Genomic DNA, 13,747 nt, shown 5'->3' on the forward strand with positions numbered 1-13,747 from the left:
GTGGTAGTCAGCCGCAGTTGTCTTTCGAAACCGTTCGGACTTAACTAAAAAAGGCTAATATATTTTTGAACAACGTTGTCATGTATTGCGTGGCTCAACACAAGCAGCATTCATTCACGGAAGACGACAGATTTCTGCTTTAAAACCTTGCTAGTGTGGGACCGATAAATGTCACCGTTTGTCACAATCTCATTGCTGACAAAGGGCACCGAATCACGACATTTAGACAAACGTATTGCACGAGCTTTGTGGCTGTCATGGTGCATGGTGCTGCACTGTTTTGCCCCTGCCTGGCGAACGCACCTGGTGAACTCTTGTCCCTGAAACCAGTACCGCTCAGCAATGTCTCCCACAAACTCGTGGCTTTCTGATCGTCGACATTAGCACCAGCTGACACCGGTACATATTCGAACGTGCCGATACCCTACTGAATACTTACTATAAACACGTCGTGCATTTGAAGCGGTTGACTACCACGTGGCTGATGGATAAGTTGTGTAGCTCATATGTCCTATTAGGCGAAAGCACAAGTAACAATGCCGACTCTGAAACCAACTGTTAATACTGAATCTACACTCATTTTAGTGAGACCTGTTTTAAAACACCGTATGTTCATATAACGTATCATGAAATGCCTCGAAATGTTGCATCGGTCAGGCAAACAACGTAAGTATTGCATTCGGAAAACTCTCACGAACCTCTGGCATTTTAACAGAAGTGAAACATTTTCAACCTGACGACGCAACGGAAGTAATTTCTGCAAAAATTTATGAAGCGCCGGCGTTGCAAAAAAAACATTGCTTTTGCCTGACATGCTGGATCACACCAGCCGTCGATGTCCTATTCATCTTGCTCCATGAGCCTATACTGAGGGGCCTGTAAACAGGTTGCAGAACATCTAAGGATTTATCAAAGACGGAATGGAGCATTTGGTAATGCAGTAGCCTACGTTTTGGACCGCAGAATATTTCCATTCGCCGGGCATAATAGGATGAAGTACTTGGGTCCAATCCGGTTTGGGCAAGATTGTAAAGTAAGTCCGCTAATTGTATCTGAGAAGCCGGGGATCGGTTAACATTGCCGGCCCCACCTGAATAAGTGAGCGGCCTCGGCCCCCGTTGCTCTCCCTTGCTCTTCATGCCTCCATGAACTTGAGAGTGCAATCGTACCGGCAAACACGTGCATACCTATGTGCAGATAGCCAGGTATCACGTGTGCAGATGTATTACGCGCTATCGAGCGTAATACATGGTTTGTTCAGTCATCTCGCATGCCATGTGATGTCAATAACAGTTGAGGATAGAATTATAGGAGCACTTAAGAATGTCAGGTTTGGTAAACGATAGGATGTAGCATATGGTTGCAGTAGTTACCAAAGCTAATCCGTCAATATCGTCATGACAAATGTTCCATTACCAAGTGCAAATCAATGTTTGAATCAGAACCTGCATCCCATCATTTCCAACAAAGTAGCATCATAAACCTAGTAGAACCCAATGGCAACCTGGAGCATTTCCTTAGCCGTGCCGCCTTTGGGTTCAAAAAAGATCTTTGAAGGTTCTTGAGCGCCGTCGATAGCCAAAGTCAGTGTTGCTAGTAAGTTGTTCAGTTCAAATCATCACTCGCTGTCACTGAAGCAGAGTGCGAAGGGGACACTAATACTAGCACATACGAAAAGTTGACCAATATCCAACCAAGCGATTGTCGTGTATCACCATACTAAGTCTCAGTAGCTCGAAACGTGAACCGCTGTAAAGCAGCGCAATACTTCGGTTCAAAAAGCCACGCGCGTTCATTGGTCTGCCGCCGGCTATGAACTACTTACACAAACGCGTAATTCTGCGAGGGTCTTCCGCGCGGCTGATAGGCAGGTGTGTGGATGAGCATTCGGCACCCTGGAACCGAAGACTCACGGGACGAAAGCAATTCGAGTGAGACTGGAGAAACGCCTTGGAGTGGAGCATGTAGCCATACTGATAAACTGCCTTCCTGTGTGCAGGTGACGCACAATTCGAGCACAATTCACCAACATCTCATGCGTCGTGTGGCGCCAGTAACACTTTGAGCCGGAGAAGGCAGTTTTGCTACACGGGAATAGAAGTCTACGGAGAGGCATTAGTGAACGTGGTCATGGCAAATTTGCGACGCGAAAGCGTAAGCGTAGCGCGAACGTATGACTATGGCCCTGAGTGTAACGTGCGCAACGTCATTAACACAGAAGCACGTAAAGTATTTCTTAGACGCGAAGCCTAGAGGTTCAAACGTGTTTCTTCCTTCGAAAAGTCATAGCGTAGTGGATAGTCGTGTTCATTATCATCAATCAAACGTTAAGGGCAAATCGAACTTAAAACCAAAACAGAATCGAAATCGAAAGCTTAGAGTGAAATTCTGAGATGTTTAGACGGTTTTTTAGAACATTGTTGTTACTCATCAAATATTACGCGTTTGATCTAACAATGAGTGCAAACACGAAAAGGTGGGCCACTCCCTTCAAGCTCGGGCGATGTCTGAGAGCAGGATAGACCTGCCGAGAGAGCAGGGTGGGCCTGCCGAGTATTGCGTTGCCCTGGACCCGTTATGGTGCCAGATGACATACAGACTCTGCTCTCCCGGTCCTTGAGTGACGACTCAGAGCGCCTCATGCGCCTCTTGGACCGCCAAGATATCATAGGCTAATGCATCTTAAACATATGTGCATCATGTCCAAACATATGATCATATGATACACATATGACCATATGATACACATGTGATCATATGATACACACATGATCTTATGCTCACTTATGGTCACTTGTGCTCCCTTATGCCGTGCAGCTGTACTGTAAAGCATGGTCCGCTGTTACGGCGAAAGCATATCCAATGCTTCTCGAATTGTGGGTTTGAGAGTCACTTCAGAGTATGACAACACAAGAACTATGAAGCAGCGTAGACAAGTGGCCGCGGCGAAATTGGGGAGACCTGACATTTGCAGTCACTGCAGGAATGGTGTTCTAAACCCTATTGGAATGCGTAACAACACTTGGGCCGCAGTGAAAATTTAATGAGCAAGATTTGAAAGCTTGACTTTTCCTATTAAGCATACTGGTCGCAAAGCACATTTCAACGTTTCAAATCATGGTTTCGGATAGGATCTCTCACTGCCTTGAGTGCTTCATAAGCTTCGACACATAACGATATGGCGCGAAATCCCTAAGTGTCATGATAGCGTTTATTTCAAGTCTGTAACTATGCTATCCCAATGGATTTACGGTTGTTTCGTGAAACAGATTAAGTGGAGTTCTTCACACATTTTCAAAACCATCTCGACATTACTGAAAGTTACGATCAGCGTCCCCCTCACTCTCAAAATAAAGTGGCCTAAAGCAGAGATCTTATATCTCCTTGGGGGAGTGGGCCCTTTTGTTATGCACTCGGCCCAGATGGCTCCGGGTTCCTGGGTCCTGGACCGGGATCCTATGGACTTTCTAAGGACGATATCCAACCATGTAATTGTGGATGCTAATTTGATTGTTGGGACCTTATTCAACCTGTAAGAAGATGCTGTCGTCGGTATACAGTCACAACTATCTCATACAGTTCGACAAGTGACTCCAGCGTCGGTTTTGCTGTGACTCAAGCCTGAAAATGTTCGAGATTTGTGAGCTCTGAGATCACATCGTACGAGCCAAGGTGAAAACCGTTCCTAAAGTAACTGTTTACGCCGCCTACCCCAGTAACTCATTTCACCTTTGTCCGGTTTCTCACCGGCATTCTACCTACCAGCATTGTACATTCAGGTCAAAACGCTGCATTGTGTCCGCATACAGCTGCCTGAACAGCTTGCACCAGCTCGCCGAAAACTTGCGGGGTTCCAATCACTTCGTTTCGAAATCAAAATCTATTTGACTAGAAAAATTTTCAGATGCTACTACAAATTCGTCGCTGGAGCGCGTTTTTATGGGACTCGAAATTGGCAGCCTTAGACGTCACACGCTTTAAACCGCGGGAATATCGTCTCTAAGACGGACGGTGCCTTCACATACCAAGACTGAGGTGATCAATACTGAGATGTAACCTGCATATGCTTGTAATAGATTTGACTTGAGGACGTCCATGTCACGGAAGCATGGACCCAGGGACTAAAAATTTGGTGAATAGAGAGATTCCAACACAAGGCATTAAAATGTGCCACACTTAACTTTTGTGGAAGTGCCAAACGTACACGCTCGGTGCTCAAGTCTGTCTGTCAGTCGCTTTTTGGAGACTGGTGGTGGCATAATTATAGGTCACGGTTTCGGCTTCCGTCTATACCTGCCTCTTCTTGATGCATGAAATCAATTATTCGGCCTGCGCTTTGTCCTTTGCATACCAAAATAACGCCATACCACGTTTAAGTCGTTTAACCGTCACGCTACGGGAGTTTGCTCACCTTCACCATGGGAAGGAGGGAGGGGAAGCTCATAGGCCCTTCTTAATATTTCAAAAACTAAGCAAGGTACAGCGACAGAAAAAGGACATTGGAGGTCTTTGCCAAATTTCATCATATATGTGTGACCTGACGATAGTAAATGTGGCCTTTCACGAGTCCCATCAGGTGACTTGCATCGAATTATTGCTTCCTACATACACACACACACGCATATATATATATATATATATAGAGAGAGAGAGAGAGAGAGAGAGAGAGAGAGAGAGAGAGAGAGAGAGAGAGAGAGAGAGAGAGAGAGAGAGAGAGAGGAGAGAGAGAAGAGAGAGAGAGAGAGAGAGAGAGAGAGAGAGAGAGAGAGAGGAGAGAGAGAGAGAGAGAGAGAGAGAGAGAGAGAGAGAGAGAGAGAGAGAGAGAGAGGAGAGAGAGAGAGAGGAGAGAGAGAGAGAGAGAGAGAGAGAGAGAGAAGAGAGAGAGAGAGAGAGAGGGCAGTGACCGAGAGAGAGAGAGAGAGAGAGAGAGGAGAGAGAGAGAGAGAGAGAGAGAGAGAGAGAGAGAGAGAGAGAGAGGAGAGAGAAGAGAATGAGAGATAGAGAGAGAGAGAGAGAGAGAGAGAGAGAGAGAGAGAGAGAGAGAGAGAGAGAGAAGAGAGAGAGAGAGAGAGAGAGAGAGAGAGAGAGAGAGAGAGAGAGAGAGAGAGAGAGAGAGAAGAGAGGAGAAAGAGAGAAGAGAGAAGAGAGAACGAGAAGAGAGAATAGAGAGAGAGAGAGAGAGAGAGAGAGAGAGAGAGAGAGAAGAGAGAAGAGAGAGAAGAGAGAGAGAGAGAGAGAGAGAGAGAGAGAGAGAGAGATATTAGAGATGATATAGATATAGATATATAGATATAGAGATAAATAGGATATAGATATAGATATAGATATAGATATATATATATATATATATATATATATATATATATATATATATATATATATATATATATATATATATATATATATATTACAATGTTGGAACAAAGCACAGTACGACCAGCTACAAGATGGTGTTGAATAGCCACTTGAAAAACCCTGTAGGCAATAATGTCTTCGTGCATATCGGCACATGTGATTCCTTGTGTGTCACGTCCGGTCAAAGGGGGGGGGGGGGTGGTATACCTGCATTGGGCCGTTCCACGTTATCAAGGGCCAAACACTGCATCAATGATGGAGACATGGTTCGAGAAGCCTTCAAAGGTTGCAGCGCATATGCCAATGGGTTTTAAATGGTTCGGCTTTAAAAGAGGCAGTCAGTCGAAAACGCCAAGTCGTGACCTGGCTTTATCTTGGGTGGCCTGACGTTAAAGACACCGGAACGATACTAATGCACTTCAGACCAGGTACTGTGCCGGGGAAAAAGAGGTCTCCAAAACTCGCTGTGGAATGCATTTCCCGGGGGATTAAACTTTTTGTCACTGCTAAGGAAAACGTCGCTGACATGACCCTGAGAGGCATGTCATAGATCATCAGTCGGCGCGGCTAGAAACATCCTCCGTGTACAAAACGTGTCAAAATGCATAGTAACTCAGCTACCCCAAATATCACCAGCCGTGGTTACCACCGTTCGCAAGTTACGACAGAAAATCCGCTTCTGAAGCCCTCCATGCCCATCGTAGAGTGAGAGTTTCCAGTTAGTTACAGCGCTTATCTTCGGTTGTAATGCCTGCCTTCTCGCCTGCAATCAGGTTGTAGCAGCAGCTACCATGGCTGGAGGAGCCTTCCCGGCCGCCGGAGCCGCCGGCATCGCCGGAGCTGCCCAGGCCGCCAGAGTCGCCGGAGCCCGCGGACCTGTCCAGGCCGCTGGAGCCGTCAGAGAGGCCCAGGCAGCCGGAGCCGCCGGAGCACCCAGAACCGCCAGAGCCGCTCAGACCGCTGGAGCTGTCGCGGCCCCCGGTGCCCCCGGAGCAGCCCAGGAAGCCCAGGCCGCCCGAGCCCAAAGAGCCGCCGGACCGTGCAGAGCCGTCGGAGCCGCCCAAGCCGCTGGAGGCCACGGAGCCGCCGGAGCTGCCCAAGCCCCCGGGTCATCTGGAGCCGCCTGAGGCGCCCAAGACGCCGGAGGCCAAGGAGCTGCCGGAGTCGCCCAAGCACCCGAACCGCCCAGAGCCGCCGGGGCCGCCCAAGCCGCCGGAGGCCACGGAACCGGACCACCCGTCGAAGCAGCTGGTGCCCTCGGAGCTTCCCGAGCCGCCGAAGCCGCCCCGGCCGCTGGAGCTACTGGGGCCGCCGGAGCCGTCGGAGCCCAAGGAGCCGCCCCAGCCACCAGAGCTGCTCCCGGAGCTGCCGGGGCCGCCCACAAAGTAACGGGGTTCTTTTCCTACTGCACGTCACCGGTTACTTCTTGCTCAATCGAGGATGTAGTTACGCGAAATGAGAAGATCAGGCAAAACTGCTCCTTCGCTAAACATGAATCTGTCTTGAATGTCATGTCATTTTTGCATTAAAAAACAAAATTGCTTGCAGTGTCTATTTGCGAGCCCCCACCTACGTTGTTTTTCCTGAACGACATAGCTCTCACTTCGCATGCATGTGGTTGAATTAATTATATGCACTAGAAACAGAACAGTCATGCTAAGAAATGGACCCATTTTTGCTCAAGACGTATAACTAAGCCACGGAGCAATTTCGGTTTACCGAGCAGAAGATGAGCAGAGCATTTATGCTGCATGCAAAAGGCTGCATGATTCTTAAGACCCAAAATACCATGGAGTAAAAATGCCACTAACTTCACTGAAGTTTTGAAAAGTGTTAACAAGACAGCAGCTCGGTGAACATGTTGGGGCCATTGTGAATGTACGGAGCGAGGGCGTAATAAATGTGATTAGCGCTCATAGCTCCTTGTAGAAGTCCGGATACAACCCTTGCTGCGCCATGGCCCCCAACGTTGGCGTCTGCAGGCGATGGCGCTCCATACAAAGGAGACGGATCAATATGATTTGTCCGGACTACGAACGTATAGGATTGTTTTTGACATACAACGAAGCAAATGCTCTTTTGCCTGACTTTGTGATGTGGGTTACCGCTTGTCCTTGGGGCGTCAAAGGTGTAAATCGGTAGCGAACAGCCAGAATTGTTTCCAAGTGGAGCAGGGTCAGGAGCCCGGTGAGCACACATTGCGCCGATTCTCAACTTTTTGTCAGGAACCATCTATGACTAAAAAACAGATGCGGATCTTAGCGGGGGGGGGGGGGGGGGAGTGTGGCACCTGGCGTAAAATTCTTTTATTTGTGCCTCAAAATTCAAATTCCAGATTCTTTTCGTACAAATAATGCAAATCCGAAGCAAACCAGCAAATCAAACAGCAACTACGAGCGTTATCCACTTGATGCTACGGAGGGCTTGTTGGCACAGCACACATTGTAATTTTCTGGATTATGAGCTATCGTATATCGTGCCCAGTGTTTCCAGCTCTAGCCAGGCACTCAGAAGCAGTGCAAAAGCTTAAGAAGAGAGCTTGCGAAATTCCGGATCCAACTCGTAGGCATGGAGCAGAAATTTTGGTACATGGGTCGCGTATGATCAGACATCCTGGTCGGTAGACCCAAATTTTCCTTGCGACCCAGAAAGCATCGTCAAGCCGCGAGGAAAGAAGACAAGTAGCCAATCCACAGCTGCCCTCGCACAGGCGCAGCGAGAGTGTGGGGGCGCAGGGCAGGACGCTTCAGGTCTCTCCTAAGAATGGCAGTGACGCAAAGCCGAAAAGGAATGGAAGGATATCTGTTACCCTGGAAATGAACAACCGGACCGCGTACCGGGCTTTCCGAGCACTTGTAGTTTCTCGCGCTTCGGTAGATGGTGCTTATCAAAACCAGGCGGTAAAAGCCGGGTGGTCCAAAGTCTAGTATAAAATATGGTAGCAACGGCACACATTTCACGACCAGCCATAGGGTTCCATGTTAAAATGACCTTCTTCAGGCCCACGGCTTTCTAAGTCTTGAACATATATATGCATAAAAGTGCTTGTCAATGAAGCTTGAACAATTCTCTTTCGATTTCCAAGATCAAAAGTGTGCGCCGTGGCACTCATTTTCGATGTCTCATTTCACGTTGTGTAACAGATGCAGTGCTGAGGATAGGGTTACAACTAGCATTCAGAATATTGCAATATTTGACACAAAACATCAGCTTATATAAATGTCACAAATCTGAAAACTTCCCTTGCATAAGCAGCCATTCTATAATGTTGAAATGAATCTAATAGCCCTGTATCCTAAGTGATCTAATTATTTCAGCACAAGACTTAGCATAAATCATTAAGATGAGATATCTTGCTGACTAACTGTACATTGCAGGTACAACACAAACCATTGCACCCATTAGATATATCAACTATTTGCTGCTAGCATTGGATACATTTACCAATCACAGGTTATTGTTAAATGCCAGGTTTACGCTGCATGCAGTTGCATGGAGCAATTGCATTTTGTGATGGTGGCCTCCTCCAACAATGTTCAAATGCACTAGCAAATGTTGGCTTGCCCTTCTCATATTGTTGCCAGGATACTACAACACAAATGGTAAAAATTACTATCACATTATGATCACCTGCTTTTGGCATTATTTGATGACATTGGCTGGACTTTTGGAGGAAAGACACAAAACTGCAACTTTAAATAGCCTTTAACCAAAATGAGGTGTCCAGACACAATGAGAAACACACATTAGGTGGAGGTGAGGTAGGGTCGCCCTCAGCACAGCCCACCAATATGCCACACACATTGATTCTTCTGATCTGGAAAAACATAACTTATAATTTCACATAAGTTGAGTTATGCCGGAAAACTCAGCGAGTTTTCGACATCAGATGACTTTTTTTGAACAGTCCAGGCAGATAACTCCTTTCGTGAAATGTCATATCAGGTATGTGCATAATGTTGCACCATACTTAACATTTCCATTATATTATAATGCCTTTCATGTCTCAATAAGCACATCTATTGCAATCACACAGCTGTGCTGAACTGACATAGTTACTGGTTGGCCCATTTCATGGGTGGTAATGCCACTGTGGACAAAGGCTATCAATGGTTATGTGGAATATGCAAATGCCAATTAGACAACAATCTTAATACTCATGTATTAAAAATAACAAGACCCTTAGCTCCAACATAAATACACCTGAGCACACTTTGGCCAATCACTTCGCATGCAGAATTCCACAAGCATTCAATAGCCGGTAGCCTAGGCCACAACATTCATAACTGGCAAGTTGTGCAGTAACTGAATCACTACATTATCAGTTTTGCTGCAGAATGTTCAAATGAGCCATTATATGCAAACTGAGACATAATGTGACTTGGCAAAGAACAACGTACATCTGATTAGCCCAGAGGCATCTGAAATTACTTAACACAATCTGATCCTCCAACCACCATCCCCAATACCGCACCGCAATTCAAATGTCTTGCGACTGAGAAATGTGATTGCACTTAATCGCCACGAACAAACCAAAGTTGCCGCTAGCACAGCACTGCGAACTTTAAGTACAACTTCCTAAATCTGGTGTTAATCCCGATTCTGGTATACTTGTAGTATCAGCTGATACCTATTAGTCAAAACTTTGGAGTAGCCGGTGTTGTATTGCCCTGGTAAAAGCCGAGCATCCGTCAGGGCGGGGGAGGCGCCGCACGGCTCCCTCACAATCGCCGCCGTCCCAGGCCGCTCTCTCATTGGACAAATGCCTTACTACGTCATTCTGCCTACCGCATACGACAGCGGTCGGCGGCAGACGGCGGACCGCACACCGAGTAGTGGTAGTGTTGTCGGCTGACTATATATGCGCGGCGGAGGCTTCCGGGAACGCCGCTGAGTCAACAAAGGCTAAGATTCATACCCTGACGGCCGCCCCAAAAACAAAATTGGGCATTCTGTACTTTGGACATTATGTACCTTGGGCATTGTGTACCTTTGACATTCTGTACATTGGACATTGTGTACTTTGGAAATTGTGTACCTTGGACAATAGGAACACCTCCACACTGAACCATTTTGGAAGTTATTTCTCGTTTTGGACATTCTGTACCCTGGACAGTATGAACGCTGGACATTCTGTACATTGGACATTCTGTACCCCTGGACATTGTGTACCTTGGACAACATGAACGCATCCCGACGCGGCGACGTGCCGCTCGCCGCCGACCCCTCCGCGGCGACGGCTCGCCTTGTGATTCATCGTCGGACGCCTCAATCACCCCGCCCCCACTCTCCAACCGGCGCCGGGCACACCGGACCCGAGCCGGCCGACGTCCAGCCGCCATCCGATCGCTGCTGCGCCGTCGGACGGGAGCGGCGTGGGACGCCCGGCCCGGCCACCCGACCCGCCCCCTCCCCAAGGCGCCCATAAATCAGGCGCCGGCCCGTCTGACGGGCAGGCGAGGGGGCCAGCCAGCCCCCGGCCGCGAGCGCCGCGACGACCGTTGGTGTTCATCCGCGGTGCACCGTGCCCCCCCCCCCCCCCCCAGGAGGGCAAACCCCGTGCATACCTCTGGAGATTCCGGGACCCCTCATCCCCCACAAACCACCGAAGTAGGCCGACCTCCCCGTCCCCCGGCGACCTGCCCTCTGTTCGTGGGCCACGCAGGGCCGCACCCGGACACCGCCGCCAGCCTGAACGGGACAATACCAGCGGCCCCTGTACCCTCGTCCCTCGCCTGGTGCCGATGGCCTGGTGGGTAATGCTCTCGCCACCCCCGCCGGGGCTATCCCGCCCGCGCGTGCCGTTCGTGACCCGGCGCCTCGCCGTCTCGAACGACGTGCCGGTGACGGGCGGTCCTGAGCTGGGCGGGGGCCGCGGCGCGCCGCGTGGTGCAGGCCGGTCGGGCTGCGGTGGCGGTGGCTGTGCCGAGGTCGTGGCCCCCCGGACGGACCTGCGCCGAGACAGAGCAACCAAACCGACCGACCGCGTGACGCAGCCACTTATTGGTTTGCCGCTTATTCGTACGGCTTCATTCCAGGGTCGTGGACCCCTCATCCCCCACAAACCACCCAAGTAGGCCGACCTCCCCGTCCCCCGGCGACCTGCCCTCTGTTCGTGGGCCACGCAGGGCCGCACCCGGACAACGCCGCCAGCCTGAACGGGACAATACCAGCGGCCCCTGTACCCTCGTCCCTCGCCTGGTGCCGATGGCCCGGTGGGTAATGCTCTCGCCACCCCCGGACGGACGAGGCTCCTGGAGGCCGCAGTGGTGCCGCCGCTCGGAACGCTCTTCGTCCCGCGACCGGGCCCAGCAGGCATGGTCTCCGGACCGTTCCAGGCGGGATGGGGGGGGGGGGGCCGCCTTGGGGCCGAAGCCCCTTCCGCAGGCTGTCGGAGTCGTTGCGACGGGTCGCAGGTGTCAACGCAGGGGTCCAAGTCCAGCCGCCGGCCATCATGCGGAGGAGGATGCCGCTCCACCCAGTGTGCGATCGAAGACCGTCTGCGAAGATCGATCGCGGACTGTCTTCCGCTGCCGCCGCCAGGGACGAGGCCCCTCACCAGGCAGACCCCGGCGGCCGCGCCCCCGGCAACCGGAGGAGGATATCGCTTGGGTGTCGAGGTGGGTGGCCGGCCGTCCTTCTACCCGTGGCGCTTCTCGACGCCTGCCACCCGAGTTTTACGGCTCGGATGGAGTGCATCTGAGCGGAGAGTTACGGCACTGTCGACATGGAATCCAAAGGATTATCCTGTCTAGCACCGCCCCGGTCGGATAATCCTCTGGATATCCAGTCCGGCAGCCAGAACAGTGGTGCAACTTTTGGTTTAGCAGGAAGTGATGTGGCATTAAATGACTAACGTAAGGTAGGAAATGTGCTCATTTGATCTGCGACATGGAGTTTAGGGGCACTTCTGGCCACCTGCTACTGTGTGGTGCGGTGGTAAAATTTATAACGAGAATCACACTAACATCCAGAGAAAAGCGGCTTCACTTCCCCCCCCCCCCCCCTCCCTCGACATCTGGCCCACGCGATGTGCAATGCAGTGTTTGTTTATTCCCACGTAATGTGTAATGCAGTGTTTGCACATAAGCATAGAGCCCGTTCCTATCAGTGACCCAGCTGCCGTCTGCGTTCCGTGCACATGTGTTGAACTGGCCGACATCCTTGTGTCGGCACGTTGTGGGCTTGCCTTGCTTTTGTGAAGCGCGCTTGCTATGCTGAGATGCGTGGTAAATACATAGCCAATACATTATGGTTAGAGTCGATTGCCCACGAACGTGATGTGGGTGGTTTTAATGTTGTTTGAAAGCATAACAACCGTTCAGTTTGAGTCACTCATCCTCCATATTTCGGTATTCACACTGGGAATACGGTGTGGCACTGGCAGACTTTTATTGACGCACTCCCAATTGACTTGTAGCTCTTACGATCTTCCATCGAACACATAAAACGTAACAAAAACAGTGCAATGACTCAGCACTTAAAAAATGTCGTACTCCACTTTGGAAAATTTGTACTCCACTACCAGGATTTTTTCGGAATTTCCAATCCTGGCCTCCCAACGGTTGCCCGGGCACAGCTGGTGGGGCGCCCCCTCCCCCTCCCCGCGGCCAGCCGGAACGTCCAGAGGGCGGTCCCCCTCCCACTCCGATCGGCGTCCCGGCCCCTCCGCCGGCCGAACAGCCGGACCGCCGCACAACATACCTGCCATGCCGGTACGAGCCGGCCGAGGCGAGCCGGCTCCAGCGCCTGTACCGCGCCAATCGCGGCAAGGCGATGCGCGACGTCCTGGCGGAGGAGAGCCCGTCGTGCCCGCTGCAGCCCGCCGTCATGCGGCATTATTTTGCTGCTCCCAGGCGTCGCAGCCCCGGTTTTCTTTCTCCTTTTCCTACCACCAAACATGTCTTTTTCTGAACAAAAAATATGTTCTGACCAGCGTTGCATCTGATACGTCCCCTACATAGCGACCAAAATATTACGACTGGTTTTTGAACATTGGCGGTGTTACTGGAGCTTGTTCCTGCCCTGCCGCCGGTTGGCCTAGTATTGCACTGCAGCCAGGATCGGCCTATTTTGTGTTGTCAGCGGTGTCAATAAGTCGCCATGCTCTAAAATGTGTGTTTGCGCTCATGCTGCGGATGAAACGTTGCTCGCACAACGAAGACGCATCATCTCCAGCACGACCTGATGTCTCGCTCGATAGCAGCTTTCTGCGGCGACATGCAAATACGACGCATCCACTTGGCAAAACCACGCAAGGACGGAGAACGGCAATAGCAAACAGCAAAAAGGCAAATGGCGATTAGCAACGCCTTTGAACACCGCGGCGGCGGGCGAAAACACCGAAAAATCAGCCCAAATCCATCCGATGTCACCAACAGTGCGTGTCGTA

At 50.5% G+C, this 13,747-nt stretch overlaps 1 pseudogene; it reads left to right on the top strand.

Annotated features, from left to right (window-relative positions):
- The first annotated feature begins 13,255 nt into the window (after positions 1–13,255).
- Positions 13,256–13,432, top strand: LOC119108748 (uncharacterized; annotated as a pseudogene).
- Positions 13,433–13,747: the final 315 nt, after the last annotated feature.

Source organism: Pollicipes pollicipes, unplaced genomic scaffold (genome assembly GCF_011947565.3).
Source record: "Pollicipes pollicipes isolate AB1234 unplaced genomic scaffold, Ppol_2.1 Scaffold_6686;HRSCAF=7923_pilon_pilon_pilon, whole genome shotgun sequence".
Lineage (NCBI taxonomy): Eukaryota > Metazoa > Arthropoda > Thecostraca > Pollicipedomorpha > Pollicipedidae > Pollicipes > Pollicipes pollicipes.